At 45.2% G+C, this 14,806-nt stretch overlaps 1 protein-coding gene across 4 annotated transcripts in view; it reads right to left on the minus strand.

Moving 5' to 3' along the window:
- Positions 1-14,806, minus strand: part of ADORA2A (adenosine A2a receptor) — a 66,979-nt gene that overhangs the window by 5,994 nt on the left and 46,179 nt on the right. The gene's annotated exons all lie outside the window — the stretch shown is intronic.

Below are 14,806 nucleotides of genomic sequence, written 5' to 3' on the forward strand. Positions count from 1 at the left end.
CTTGTTCCCTATAATAGGGAACCCTGGGCTAAATCCTCAAAAGGGATACGCAGGCGGAACTGCTGTTCAGCCTGCGTATCCCTGTGCCTATCTTTGGAACTGATCCTCAGAAGCAGTTTTCCAAAGATAGGCAGAAGATCTGACATCTGTAAGACACTTACACTGTCAGATCTTAGGATGCAGTACCGCATCCGCCGCTGGGGGCATTTCTCATTGAAATGCTGCTTTGCGTATGCAAATGAGGACTTACGGAGATCCACAAAGCTTTTCAGCTTTGTGTTTTCTGCGTAAGTTTACGTTTGCATACGTAAAATTAGTTCTGATTTTACAAAGTGTAAACTAGTAACACCTTGTAAAAACAGATCTTTTTTTCGATCGCCGCGTTTTTTTTTTAATTTTGATTTTTTTTACCCGACGCAACTTTATTGTCCCGTCGCAATCCACAAAGCCCGACGTAACGTAATTTCGTGCGCTGCCCGTCGGGAAAATGACGTCACGAGCATGCGCAGTACGGCCGGCACGGGAGCGCGCCTCATTTAAATTGTCATCGCCCCCTGCAGAAGAGGACCGCCTTGCGCCGGAGACATTTAAGTTACACGGCCTGAAATTTCTAGGTAAGTGCTTTGTGGATCGGGCACTTAGGTAGAAATTTTAAGTCAGTGTAACTTAAATGGGAAAAGATAAGTTAGGCAGGATTTGGCCCCCTGTTTTTTTACCAGGAATAGAGGGAGGAGTATTTAAGAAACTAAAAGAAAAGGGTACTGTGCAGGTTTCACATTTCTTGCAAACAGAAACCTGGCCAACTATTGATTTCTTAATGAAACCAGGGGGGGCTTTTGAATTAAGTTTTTGGCAGGCGCTCCAAATAAATCACTTTCTGAGACAACCGTCTAATTTCCAGCGACAGTTAACAAAATTTGAGGCCTACTGTGATGATGAGGAACCACTATCACGAGTGGTCTCTAAGATGTATGGATTGCTGAATTCCCCACAGTGGGATTTTGTGATGCCGGGAATTAGTAAGTGGGAAAGAGACTTGGGGAGGACTTTTTCGCCAACCCAGCGTAAACATATTATACATTTGGCATTGAATTCCTCGGTTTGTACGCGAACACAGGAATCCAACTACAAACTTTTAACCCAATGGTACTACACCCCAGTAAAGTTGCATACATTTTCTACAGAAAACTCAGAGTGCTGTTGGAGATGTGGACTGGAGCAAGGAACTTTGTTGCACATTATCTGGTCTTGTGAAAAAGTAAGGCAATACTGGCTTGAAGTCCAGAGAATTTCCCAAAAATGTATAGAGTTTCCTATACCAGACGATCCTGCCTTTTTCTTGCTCCACTGCTCACAGATCCCGGTGCGGACATACAAAAAATCGGTGCTGTGTCACCTGATCATTGCTGCTAAAAGTGCAATAACCTTACCGTGGAGAGACACTAGAACACCCTCCATCACGAGATGGCTTAACAGAGTTAGAGAGATAGGAGCTATAGAGGATCTGGTTCTTTTAGCCCGAAATAAAAGAGAACAGTATGTTGAAACATGGACAGGATGGAATTTATTCATGTACTCTGAAAAGGGGAAAAGGGGAAGAGAATGTTTGCAGAGGAAAGTATGGAGCGAGGAGTCCCTCTGGGGGGGGGGTGTCTATGGGTGTGAGTTACAGTACTAAGAAAATAGTACCTACATCGCTTGAGTAGGTTTTGGGGAAGGGGGGGGGGATTTCCCCCTTTTTTTTGAGGGGGGGAATGGGAGGGAAAGGTGTGTTATATAAGGAAGGGGAAATAAAGAGGTAAAGGTGAATGAGAATAAAGTCAAGTTTAGGGACATGGATAAGACGGTTTAGGATGTTCCGTTCACTAGTATAACATCATTGGAAAAGAGAGATATAGATGTGCTTTTTTTGGTTGTTTCTTGTTGTCCTGAGTGGCAATATATATGTAAATATGTACCTCTTTTTTGTTATTTTGTTATGATGATTCCTCTTTGTCTTCTTGGATATATACAATAGTGAGAATAATGATTCAGGAGTGACGGAGGTGAATAAAACAGCTCGATATCAACAGGTATCAAACTAGTTATAATGCAAAACATTACTTTTTACTTTATCAGCTACTGTCAGACTTTAATTTAAGAGGAAAATATTTTTGACTTTACAACCCCTTTAATGCCGGAGTGAATGAGTGTTTGTAAAGTGTATAGCACTTCCTGCTAAGAGCCATTACAGGGTTGGTTACATGAAAAACATAAAGCTTTAAATTTGTAGAATGTGACAATCTGAATGTGAACATACAGTAGAAGGAGTTGCCATAAAAAATTCAGGTAGTTAAATAAAGGACAGTCATATGACCAGCAACGGCAGCCATAAAGGCAAATGATGTGGATCATTGGTATAGATGGCTGTAAAGAGCAATAGAGGGATTTTTACTACTATTCTACAAATGGAACATTTGTACTAGTTGTAGGAGTGTGTCATAAACAGTAGACGGCGGCTTGGACTTCAGAGGTATAAAACCACTATAAATTTTACGCTAGAATGTACACATGTAAACAGCTCTATACGTGAGAAAAACATCTATAAAATATGTTTTTCCTATAGGTATTATAACTCATTTTTATAATTTCTGGAAGGGTCACATTGTGCTCCTCCGCCCCTGGCAGTCAGGAAATAAGGTGATCCTAGGTCGGAGAGGAGCCAATGAAGCTGCCAGTGTCAAGAATTACTGGTTTTCTGATACCAGCACACTCAGCTGACTAAGCTGTTTACTGATCTGTAGGAAAGGTAACATATAAAAGCAAATTTCTAGCCTAGTCTTGCACAGTTGTACAGGCTCCTCTCTTTTACTTATAGTGTTAAAGTGATGGGGCCGGTAACTGTCAGATCTTTTTTCACTTTAATGCATAGGATGCATTAGGGAAAAAAAACATGAGGGTTTACAACCCCTTTAACTCCGATTACACTGCACAATGTGAGATTCTTATAGTATGCATTATAAGCTGCAGCAAGTCAGATAGAGCCTGCCTCATTTCCTGGCTGGAGAACGTCCTTCATAATCTTCTTCCCCAGCATGACTGTCTGTGGCCTGTCCCTTTATCATTGGATTTCAGTTCTATCAATCTATCAATCAATCCAGCATCATATGACGGTATTTCCTAGGGTGGTCCAGCCATAATGGCATTTTGATATTTGTGTACCACTATCAACTGCTTGCACCAGGACTGAGAGCTCTTGAGCGAACTACTTAAAGCGGAGTCCTGCCAAATCTTTTTTTTTTTTAGGTCAGAAGCTACAAATATCTGCTGACTTTAAAAAAAGGGACACTTACCTGTCCAGGGCACCCACGATGTCAGCACCCAAAGCCGATCTGTCCCTTGGCTCTCAGGTGGAGGTGCTGCCATCTTCTGTAAGGGAATCAGGAAGTGAAGCCTTGCGGCTTCACAGCCTGGTTCCATACTGCGCATGTGCAACTCTCGCTGCGTGATCTGAATGCTCCCTGCTGTCTTCTGGTACCTGTGTATCTCCCAGAAGACAGCGCGGGGGGGCGTAGGAGGCGCCGGATGTGGCGTAGATAGCCGCAGGTGGCTCGGCTATCTATGCCTGGAAGTGGAAGCAAAATACCTATATTAGACAGGTATCTGCTCCCCCCTGAAAGGTGCCAAATGTGACACCGGAGGGGGGGGGGGATTCCGAAAAGCAGAAGTTCCATTTTGGGTGGAACTCCACTTTAAGCAGGGAGTGAGGCCCGGAACAAAACGACAGAGACAATAGTGCAGGGCCGGGTATGACTGTGTGGCTAGGGTGCACTGCAAGGGTTAACAAGGCAGAGGGGCGGTAGTGAGCAGTAAGAAGAGCTGGAGGGGAGTGGTATTATTTAATGGAGAGGCGGGTCCAGAGAGGGACAGAAAGCTGTAGTTAGATTTGGAGGAGGCAATTTTTTCCCACCCTCCCTCCCTATGTAGTGTCTGTTTTGTTGTTTGTGTGTTTTTCTCTTTTACAGGAGCACGGGCAGATGGTCGTCATGACAGCCAGGAGTGGCAGTGTTTTTCTGTTGGTCTTTTACGGCGGCAGTAAGAAATGTGATAAAATGGGGGTGGGGGGCCCCTCCGGTGTATTCCAGCTGAAGGCTGGTTGGAATAGCGTAATGGTTGCACTGCGGGCGGGGGTTGTCTCCGAGCGGACTATACGGCTGGAGGCCTAATGTGTTAGATGGGCCCGCAGTGTATTGGTTATAGACATGTTGGAGTCGGGGGGCTGCCAGAAAAGACCAACAGACTGTGTTAATGTTGTTATATATGCTTGATTTTTTTGAGTTGGAGTTTTACCTTACAATGTTTAAATAAATAGGCTGTTGTGGCCATTTTACTCCAAAATTAAGGTGTAGCCATGACTGATCATAGTATGAAAAAGGTAGGCTGTTATCTCCACTTTTTGCTGTATTTTGTAGTGCATTTTCCACCTATTTTACAATAAAGACAACCTAAGGGTTTTTTGGAAGTGCGGCTGTCCATTCTTCTAGCCTTTACAAAATTAAGGTGTGGTCTCATTATTTTAGAGGTTAAGTATGGGGTGGAGTATAAAGGTCACAACGGTAAAAGTAAGTTGGGTACCTCTGGATTACACTAGTCATGCTTTGTTGCTTTTATTGCAAGCTACTGTGTTTCCCCGAAAATAAGCCCGGGTCTTATATTAATTTTGGCAACCAAAGACCCAGTAGGGCTTATTTTCGGGGTAGGGCTTGTCATGTGCTGATTTCTCCCCCAATCTCCCTCCCTGCCTGTCAGGAATCACCAGTGGCACCGAGTAAAAACTCAAGAATGCTCTGGATTACAGTATCAGATAATAAAAACTGTACCTTTCTGCAATCCATGTGTGACAAACACCTTCACATTGCGCCGCACCTGTGTCCCGCCAGAGCACTGCAAATGAAGGGGGTCCGATATCCCCCGCAGAAGAGAGCTGGCAGAAGAGAGGAGAAGAGCAGCGGGACATCAGCTGAGCGCCGATATGCGCTTCCATGGCCCGCCGGAGCTCTTGTTCCCGCTCTGAGCACTGAGCGGGGGCCAAAATCCCCCACTGACAGCTGGCTGAAAAGAGGAGAAGAGCAGCGGGACATCAGCTGAGCGTCGCTATGCGCTTCCATGGCCTGCCGGAGCTCTTGTTCCCGCTCTGAGCACTGAGGGGAGGCCAAAATCCCCCACTGACAGCTGGCTAAAAAGAGGAGAAGAGCAGTGGGACATCACATCAGCTGAGCGCCGCAATGCAGTTCCATGGCCCACCGGAGCTCTTGTTCCCGCTCAGAGCACTGAGGGGGGGTCAAAATCCCCCGCTGACAGCTGGCTGAAGAGGAGGAGAGCAGCGGGAGGCCAGCTGAGCGGCGCTATACCGAATGCATCCAGCACACACAGCCCACATCACATACCACACTAGGTCTTATTTTCGGGGTAGGGCTTATATTGCAGCCCTCCCTGAAAATCACAATATGGCTTATTTTCGGGGTAGGTCTTATTTTCAGGGAAACACAGTATGTACAGCACCTTGTCAGACCATTCCATCCGTTATGATCTGCCTGGATTGCATAGAGAAGCAGAGACCCAAAGATGATATCACTGAGTCTGAAATGGGGTAATGAAAACTGAAGGGTTTTATTTCAAAGTTTTATTAGCATGGTAATGAGAGGGGGAGGGAGGAACCAGAGAAGGACAAATATACAGTAAGCAGATGAAACATCATTTTTTTAAATGAAAGGATAACCAAAAATGTTTTATATATTGCAGCTTACCAGTCCTTAGATGTGGTGGCTGCATTCATTTTTATTTTTCAGGCTAAGAACATTTTCAGCAAATACAAAAAATGCCTGTTGATCTTGCCAGATGTGTCTTTGTCACTTCCTATAAGCTGAACTGAAAGCACAAACAATGCAAACAATGTTATCTTCCTTTTAAAAAATGACTCCCCACCCCAATACAATAGAGATGGAGAGAGGAAGACGTTTGAAGTCCAGCCAGAGTAACAACCAGGGCCGATGATAAGGCAGTACAGTTGGCCCTCCTGTATCAGGCCCAGACCCCATCAGTTTAAAAGGGGGGCCGGGAAACCTGCTGAGCAGGAGAGACGGCTGTACTGCCTTATAGCAGACACGATTCTTCTTCTGCCTGCCCTTGCAGTGCTGCTGGCTTCTCTACCTCTTTCTCCTTACGGCTGCACTGCAGAGGGATCAGTTCTAGCATCTGGGCTGGTAAATATGACATATTTAACAGCCCCTTTGTGAGTTCTCAATCCTAAAGATACCCCTATGTGTCTTCACCGCCCCTGCTGTCCGGGCCCCCCGTGTGCCTCCTGCAGCGCTGTTGGCTTCCCTCCTCTCCTGCCGGAAGCTGCTGCGAACACATAGGGGTATCTTCAGGATGGAGAGCTCGGAAAGGGGCTGTTAAATATGTCATATTTACCGGCTCCTACCTCTCCTGAATGAACACAGTGAGCGATCGATATCTGTGTTGGTGTCAGTGGGAGGATATCTGTGTTAACTATGCTTCAGACCTCAGTCTCTTTCTCAGTCTCAAATGTGAGACATCAAGGGTATGTTCAGACCCTTGATTTTTCACTAAAGCCATTAGATGGCCATTGAGAGGCATTTGTATGCCAGGGGGCAAGGCTGCCCCTTCTAATAGTAGGGGCAGCCAATGCTAAAGTATAGCCGCTGCTCCCGCGACGTGAAATTTGAATTTCACGTCGTTTGCGTAAGTGATTCGTGAATGGCGCTGGACGCCATTCACGTTCACTTTGAAGCAAATGACGTCCTTGCAACGTCATTTGCCGCAATGCATGCCGGGAAAGTTTCCCGACGGAACATGCGCTGTACGCTCGGCGCAGGAGCGCGCCTAATTTAAATGATTCCGGCCCCCGGCGGGATTATTTACATTGCACGCACTTACGCCGGGCAATTTTGCCAGCGTGCCCTCGCAATTTACGGAGCTACTGCTCCGTAAATCGAGGGCAGCGCAAAATATTTGCGGGGGCGCAGGGCAAAATCGTTGCCCTGCTCCCCCGCAAATATCGCGCAAATGTACCTGAATCTGGGCCAGTGTCTTTGAAGTATATGGTACCTGAAGACCCAGCATTGCATAGCATGATGGATGATGTCATTATAAAGAACCAATATCAAGTTCAGAAACATAGTATGTGATTGGTATTTTTACTGAAAATACAACTATGCATGTACTAGTATATGTATTTATTCTAGATACTGTATTAAAGCTGAATAGAAATATTTACAGAGTGAACCGGTTAGAGAATGGGTTTGTCAAATCTTATTAAGTTATGACTTTTTCTAGGTAGGCTTTAATGTTAGATTCACACTGTTGCGGGTGGTTTCTGGTGCGGCACAGTGTGTAAATCAGGCATGTCCCAGTGCCCTCAAGTACCCGCAGCCATAACGCACTGCTATTTTGCAGACACATGGGGCGCCATCCATTCCTAATGGCATGCTCACACATCTTAAAATCGACCACGTTTTTGGGTGCGAGAAATCACATGGTGCAAAAAATCATACGTTTTCTATGTGGCTGCCATTTTAAAAAGATGAGGGACCTTTTCTCTGCTTTTTCCTGCAGATACAGCAGCCCATGCAAAGGCGTACTGCAGAAAACACGACAGCGTTTCTGTCATGTTACATGATATTATTTTTATTATGTACTGTCTCTTTAATGCCTATCTAGTTTGACTCTTGTGGCATTCCTTAGTTTGCATGCTGCTCAGTCTCCTCCCCCTCTTTTCTGTATCAGTCATTTTAATGCTGTAATTCATGTGACCTGTATGTTTCTTCTACCTGCATGGAAGAATCGTTCTTTTACCTGTTGTAACTTGCATTCTACGGATCATACGACGAATAAACATCGCCAGATCTTCTTTCATGTGAGTTGTGACTGAGTAAGCTATCTGGAAAGGTGATTTGGGATGGATAATCTCTTCAGGGCAATGAGCTCCATGTGCTACTGAAAAATACATTCATAGCCTTTGTAGCCGAACCAGAATAGTAAAAGAACGTATCCAGCAGCCTGCACAGAGATAACTGCGTCACAGGACAGATCATAGTGAAGTGTAACTGTGTGTATTGCATGAGAATTCTGCATACAACCCCAGCACAGCTTGTTACAGCTCCTCACAGTATACAGACACTCTTCACTGCTACAGTCAAGCCTGTGTACTGCAGGCCATCATGAGTGGAAAGGGCTCAGTGTGTGATGAAACACCACAGCATGCACCACACAGAGAAAGCCAGGATGAGGACCCAGAGTCCACTGCATTGACCAAACGCTCTGTGAAACCCACTTGGAAGGTTAAAGAGAACTATGAATCCATGAGAACTGAACTAGCAACCAGTTTGAAGCAGATTTGGGATAAAATCCTCACCCACATTGATGTGATTTCATGTCCCAGCCATGAGGTACTGCAACTAGAGGGCGCCATAAAGCATCTCTCTGCCTCATACGAACTGTACCAGACTACAAGCAACAAATATAAAACTATTCTGCAAAGCATCAACACTGAGGAGTCCTTAGAGCAACTTAACAATGCCCAGCTTCTTAATGAGGAAAGAGAAAGCTTTATCCAGCGAACTAAAGCAAAGGCAGAAGCAAAATTAATGCTGCCACGGGACACTGTATCTCACAAATCTGTATCCACCAGACGTTCTAAAGGTTCCTCTAGATCCCGAAGTTCAAGGCACTCAACGCTTAGTGAACAGCTAATGAATGCCCGCGCCGAAGCAGAGGCTATCAAGGTACGGGCCGCATATGCAAAAAAGAGAGCAGAAATGGAAACCGAGGCAGCGCATCAAAAGGCAGTAATGGAAACCGAGGCAGCGCATCAAAAGGCAGTAATGGAAGCCGAGGCAGCGCATCAAAAGGCAGCAATAGAAGCTAAAACGGCACGTCAAAGGGCAGCAATTGAAGCTTTAAAGGAACAGAGCAACTACGAGGCAGCTGCAGCAAAACTAAAGGTTTTGGAACAAGCTATCGGTGCAGATGAAAATGCTAGCGAAAGGGTCAGCGTCAAGGCAGATGTAGAAGATCCTTTTGAACGCACTAAGAACTATGTTCTAAACCACAGCAGTGAACACTCAATTACCTCCACGTTTCACGGCAACGCAAGGACTTCACCACATCATCAGGTAAAAGCTGTTCCAGCCACTTCCTACATGCAAACCCACCCCAGTGCAGCTCCCGACTGTCATGCTGATCCCGCATATGTCACAAAACGGCACACTAATCCGCAAGCAAGTCGCCAGCCTCCTGCTAACAGTACTGTTCCAGACCTTCACCCAACAATTCAGCTGAATGCCCTTGCTGCACCATATCTTCCCACGTCTCTTTGCAACGATACCATAAACAATGCTATCCACAACAATCAACCAGCAACCTCCTATGTAAAGTCAGAGGCAACCGATACAACAGAGGTAGTAAAGTACTTACTTCGACATGAGCTCGCCAAGTCAGGCCTAGTAAACTTCGACGACCATCCTGAAAATTATAGAAGCTGGAAAGCCGCTTTCAAAACTACATTAGGCGGTATCGGTTTTACTGCCGATCGTGAGCTGGATCTGCTGATCGGGTTGCTTGGCCCACAGTCAACAGAACGTGTCAAGAGCCTCAGGTCAGTTTACATCGACAATCCAACTGCAGGTCTCACCGCAGCATGGGAGCGTCTAGAACAGACTTACGGTAGTCCTGAAGCCATAGAGAATGCATTGCTCAAACGATTGGAAAATTTCCCAAGGATATCTGGTAAGGACAATATAGAGTTCCAGAGACTCAGCGACCTTCTTCTCGAAGTCCAGCTTGCCAAAACTGACCCTAAGCTACCTGGCCTCAGTTACCTGGACACTGCTCGAGGAGTTAACCCTATCGTTTGCAAGCTTCCGCATGGCCTACAAGAAAAGTGGATCCAAGTTGGGTCATCATACAAACGGGAAAACAAGGTTTCCTTTCCCCCGTTCTCCTACTTCTGCAATTTCGTCAGGAACATTGCTGACACCAAGAACGATCCTAGTTTTGCATTCAGCGAGTTCAATACTCCCTCACCTAAAGGTGACAACCTACATACTAGCTACAGGAACCGCAGAGGTCCCGTGTCTGTTAGGAAGACAGACATTATTCCCACTCCCGCCCCAAACAAGAGCGGCAAGATCGAAAACCCAAACCGATTATGTCCCATCCACAAGAAGCCTCATCCCCTCAAAAAATGTATCGGTTTCAGAAAGAAGCCCCTACAAGAACGAAAGGAACTCCTAAAGACTTTTGGGGTATGTTATAGATGCTGTGCTTCCACCGATCACTTTGCCAAGGAATGTAAAACTCCTACCAAGTGCATAGAGTGCGGTTCCGAGGACCATGTGCAAGCACTCCATCCCCTTGAGTCCAATCCTTCACAACATGCAGACCTTCCTCCTGGGCAGAACCACAGCGGGAAGAGTACAGATCACGTACCTAATTCCACCATGGTATTTTCTTCGTGCACTGAAGTCTGTGGGGAAGACCACTGTGACAAATCTTGCGCTAAAATATGCCTAGTGAATATTCATCACAAGGATCAGCCAGAAAAGACTTTAAGGGTGTATGCTATCTTAGACGATCAAAGCAATCGATCGCTTGCACGATCCGAACTGTTCGATCTATTTTGCACAAAAGGAGAGGTTCACCCTTACACCTTAGGCACTTGTAGTGGAACTACAGAGGTTTTTGGAAGAAGGGCTCATGGATTTATTGTGTCCTCCCTAGAAAATAACCTACAATTACCCTTACCTACACTTGTAGAGTGTAACCAGATACCAGCCAACAAAGAAGAAATACCTACACCAGAAGTTGCCTTCTACCACCCTCATCTAAGGTCAATAGCCAGTGAAATCCCACCACTTGACAAAGATGCTAAAATCCTTCTTCTGCTGGGAAGAGATATTCTAAGGATCCACAAGGTACACAGGCAGGTCAGCGGACCTCCAGAGGCCCCATTCGCCCAGTACCTGGACTTAGGCTGGGTCATCATAGGCAACGTCTGTATAGGCAAAATGAAAAGGCCTACTAACATTTCTTCATTCAAGACAAATGTATTGCCAAATGGTCGTAATACTCACTTTGAGCCATGCCCACATCACTACTGGGTAAAGGAGAAGGTAACTAGCTGCAAGTTGCAACATGGCAACACAAACCTTTCCCGCACCTACGATGACAGCTTTGGTTCTACAGTTTTCAATGTAAGCAGTGAAGACGACAAGTTGGCTCCTTCGGCAGAAGACAAAGAATTCCTTAAAGTAATGGACAATGAGTTCTTTCAGGAAGATTCCAATAGCTGGGTAGCACCCCTACCCTTTCGCCTCCCGAGAGAGAAGCTACCAAACAATCTACATCAAGCAGTCAAAAGATTCTCCTCCTTAAAGCGTACCTTAAGCAGGAAGCCAGAGATGGAAAGACATTTTGTGGACTTCATACAGAATATCTTTGACAGGGGTCATGCCGAACCCGCACCCCCATTGAAAGAAGGAGAAGAATGCTGGTACCTCCCTTCCTTCGGTGTGTATCACCCACGAAAGCCAGACCAAATCAGAGTTGTCTTTGACTCCAGTGCCCAACATGAAGGCTTCTCACTTAACGACATGCTCCTCACAGGGCCCAACTTGAACAACAACCTCATTGGAGTCCTAATTCGCTTTCGTCAAGAACCTGTAGCGGGTGTGGCCGACATTCAACAAATGTTCCACTGCTTCATCGTCAAGGAAGATAACAGGAATTACCTCAGGTCTCTATGGCACAAGGACAACGACATCAACAAAGAGGTAATTGATTACCGAATGAGGGTACATGTCTTTGGGAACAGCCCTTCCCCAGCTGTAGCAATCTATGGACTAAAAAAGACAGCTCAGCTTGGAGAAGCTGAGTATGGATCCGATGCTCGTCAATTTGTTGAAAGGAACTTTTACGTAGATGACGGGCTCAAATCCTTTCCTACTGCTAAAGAAGCAATTAATCTTCTTACCAGAACAAAGGAGATGCTAGCTGTAGCAAACTTGAGACTTCACAAAATTATATCTAACAGCCAAGAGCTAATGAATGCATTTCACCCTGAGGACTATGCTGCCAGTGTGAAAGACCTTGACCTTGGGTCAGACACACCCCCTATGCAGAGAAGTCTAGGTCTGCTGTGGAACATCAAAGTAGACACATTCACCTTCCAGGTGTCAACCTGTGACAAACCCTTCACCAAGAGAGGAGTCTTGTCCGTAGTGAACAGCATCTACGACCCACTGGGATTTATAGCCCCAGTCACCACCCAAGGTAAGATGTTATTAAGACAGCTTACTACTGATAACAGATTGGGACACTCCGTTACCTATTGAGAAACAACAAAGATGGGAGAAATGGAGAGGTTCTCTGAAGACATTAGAACAGCTCCAAATTCCACGTTGCTATGCCCCAGTCTCCATCTCAGCCGCTGTCCAGAGGGAAATCCATATTTTCTCAGATGCATCAGTTGAAGCTATAGCTGCAGTGGCCTATTTGAAGACCTCAGGAGTTAATGGAGACATACACTGCAACTTTGTTCTAGGCAAGACAAAGCTAACACCAAAACCCGCACATACCATACCCAGACTTGAACTTTGTGCAGCTGTGCTAGCAGTGGAAATAGCTGAAGTCATAATGAGTGACTTAGGCAGGAGTACCGGCTATACCCGCTATGGCGGGGAGAATATCACTATCACTATTGACTGTGCTACTGTTGAAGTCCCACGATTATAAACGATAGACTGCAGGACTCAAGCCATCTGTTTTTTGGACGTTATGTTTCATTGTTCATTTACTGCATACCTTCTTGTGTTTGCGGGTATCTCGTATCTATGGTTTACACACCAGTTTTACCTTTAACGTTTCTTCCCCTACAGGTTCAAGTTGGACTTATCTTTATATATGTAATAGACTTTGAAATCTAAAGATTTCAGGCGGGGAGTGTCATGTTACATGATATTATTTTTATTATGTACTGTCTCTTTAATGCCTATCTAGTTTGACTCTTGTGGCATTCCTTAGTTTGCATGCTGCTCAGTCTCCTCCCCCTCTTTTCTGTATCAGTCATTTTAATGCTGTAATTCATGTGACCTGTATGTTTCTTCTACCTGCATGGAAGAATCGTTCTTTTACCTGTTGTAACTTGCATTCTACGGATCATACGACGAATAAACATCGCCAGATCTTCTTTCATGTGAGTTGTGACTGAGTAAGCTATCTGGAAAGGTGATTTGGGATGGATAATCTCTTCAGGGCAATGAGCTCCATGTGCTACTGAAAAATACATTCATAGCCTTTGTAGCCGAACCAGAATAGTTTCCCTACCCTAGGTCACAGCTAAGAGGTGGTATACTTAAATACAGTTCAATAACAGATATTATATAAATAGCACAGAAGATTTGATATTGGACAAAGGGAAGGTGTGGTGATGAGCAATACAAATTTCAAATAAAGAGCAGCTACAATCTATTGGTTTTGAGGGTTTACACATTGGTAACTGAAACATGAAATGTAGATCAGTATAAAACGTTTGCATAAACTGCATGAGATGTTTGGGGGAGACCTGTGTTAAAAAATGGATGGGATATTTCCCCTTCTCCACCTCTTTTGTCTTTTTCCCAGATAAATCTTATGTCTGACAGGGAGTGGGGACTCCATTTTTGATTTAGGAAGGGTCACTATCAGGTAACACATATGGCACTTGGCGAAGGGTCACTATCAGGTAACACATATGGCATTTGGCACTTGGGCTTGGCAGTCCTGGGTGTCTAGGTTCGATTGCCACCAGGGTGCTATCTGCAAAAAATCTGGAGCTCCCAAGTTCCAAAACAATTTCCTGAAAAAAGTGTCTGTATATACCAGGGCTCTCCAAACTGCAGCCCAAGGGCTAGATGTGGCCATTTGCTAGCCTTTATGCAGCCCTTGGGGCACAATTCCTTCCACTGATATATGGCACTATTCCTCCCACTGACACCAACAATCTTCCACCGATACCAATGATTGCTCCTACTAATAAGGGAAATACTCCTCCTATTGACCACCAACCCCAAGGCCATTTATTCTCACTGATGCAGGGCCCCGTGACATTTTCTGCCCCTGCAGGCCACAATCTTGCCCTCCTTGTCAGAAGGACAATAAAGAGGCCCTTTGTTTGAAAAGCTTGGAGACCCCTGGTATATACTGGTATGAGCCCTCTATCCAAAACATTTCTTGGTGCAAATAATGTAGCAGCAAGTATTGTAGGCACTCAAGGGGCTTCCTTGGGTGAATATAATGACATTATTGCATCCTGGTTTCAGAGAGTCACTGTCGGCTTTCTTAAGGCATATATATACACTATATTACCAAAACTATTGGGACGCTTGCCTTTACACGCACATGAACTTTAATTGCATCCCAGTCTCAGTCTGTAGGGTTCTATATTGAGTTGGCCCCCCCTATAACAGCTTCAACTCTTCTGGGAAGCCTGTCCACAAGGTTGGAGTGTATCTATGGGATCGTTTGACCATTCATCCAGAAGTACATTAGTGAGGTCAGGCGAGAAGGACGAGAAGGACTGTCTCACAGTCTCCACTTTAATTCATCCTAAAGGTGTTCTATCGGGTTGAGGTGAGGACTCTGCGCAGGCCAGTCAAGTTCCTCCACCCCAAACTCGCTCATCCGTGTCTTTATGGACCTTACTTTGTGCACTGGTGCACAGTCATATTGGAACAGGAAGGGGCCATCCCCTAACCGTTCCCACCAA

This window comes from Rana temporaria, chromosome 1 (assembly GCF_905171775.1).
Source record: "Rana temporaria chromosome 1, aRanTem1.1, whole genome shotgun sequence".
Classification (NCBI taxonomy): domain Eukaryota; kingdom Metazoa; phylum Chordata; class Amphibia; order Anura; family Ranidae; genus Rana; species Rana temporaria.